We start from the raw sequence: 1,456 nt of genomic DNA on the forward strand, positions 1-1,456 counted from the left end.
CTTTTTTCCATAGAATATACATACTGACAAACCTAGCGACTTTTTTGGATAAACCTTAGAAACCTTAGCGTTGGAAGGTTTCTCCAGTGCTGTCCCGCGAACGCGAGGTCTGACTTTCCCGGAGAAGTGGGAGAAGTGTCCATTGAAATGCACTTTACTTCAAAATGATTTCTGTCAGACTGATTGGTTTAATTTGTAATGCTTCGAATGTCATTACCACCTACATCTGCAGCCAAGCACAGTCAAGCTGGCCAAAGCTCACAAATGTGCAATACCACCCACCGGCTTCACTCTGAACCTCAGATCAAACACACACACACACACACACACACACACACACACACACTGCAGGCTCAGGAAAAAAGACAGACCTGAAAAATCTCAGGTTTTCTAAGAATAAAGGTCGCACAAACTGTCTCATTTACACCTGAAAAGGAACAAACAGTTCTAAGCTACCAGTATCTTCAGGAGCTAATGGAGTTTAATAGCGTTTCATTATCATCTGAGACCAAATATTTCAGTTTTTTTCCCTGAAACGTCACCAGAAATCATTGTGTAAACAAAGTCACATTATATGTACTATAAAAAGTCTGGATTATTGCATAATGTACAGTAGTATACTGTATACTGTATACATTTGGAAGACATTGTATTAACGTTGCTGAAAGTAAGAACATTACTAGAACGTTAGCCAAAGTTCTGAGAACATTCCTTGTCAGCTTGGATACTATTTGTAAAAATATTATTTGACAGTATGCATGATAAACATTTCAAACAGTAGCATGCATATGCAATTTTAATCATTGCATGTGTAACAGGTGTTATATTAATTTATTAATTTCACACAAAATCTCTCCCTTTGTTATTATCAATTATTTTATATTTACATAATTATTTTGTATTCTGGCAATTTTTCTTTTAATATTATTTCTTTTATTTGAGATGTTATTTGAGCTGTTTCTATACTTATATGTTCATTTTTCAGTATTTGTTGTAATTGTTAAATATAGTACGTGGCCCCTTTAAGAATTAAGGTTCCGGTTGCTTTCCTTCAGTTCGCGGTAAGCGCGGCTGGGGAAAGGTGAGTTCTGCTGGAGCTGGAGCTAAAAAGTTTCAAATTAGTTCGTTTCTTGTGATTTCATATATTTTTTTTGTTAAAAATACAGTTTAATCTTACTGAAACACTAATAGAGATTGTGTAACACGAAGTATGTATTTTTTTTGTTTATTAACCATGTATGTCAGTTCTGTGGCTAAAATGATCCGTTTTGACTGGCAGGTCAATGCTGAAATTGTGGAGAAAGTCCACAGATTGACATTTTTTCATTAATTTTCCTTTTTATTCATTCAGAATAAAAATTGGTCTGAAGAATCTCTGTTGTCCGGTCTCATTAAATTATCAACTCAACGTAGAGTGAAGGTCCAGACCGGTCACAATGGTGCCGTGACTTTTCTA

The sequence above is a fragment of the Sinocyclocheilus rhinocerous genome, unplaced genomic scaffold, assembly GCF_001515625.1.
Source record: "Sinocyclocheilus rhinocerous isolate Xijiao unplaced genomic scaffold, SAMN03320098_v1.1 scaffold4606, whole genome shotgun sequence".
Taxonomy (NCBI): Eukaryota; Metazoa; Chordata; class Actinopteri; order Cypriniformes; family Cyprinidae; genus Sinocyclocheilus; species Sinocyclocheilus rhinocerous.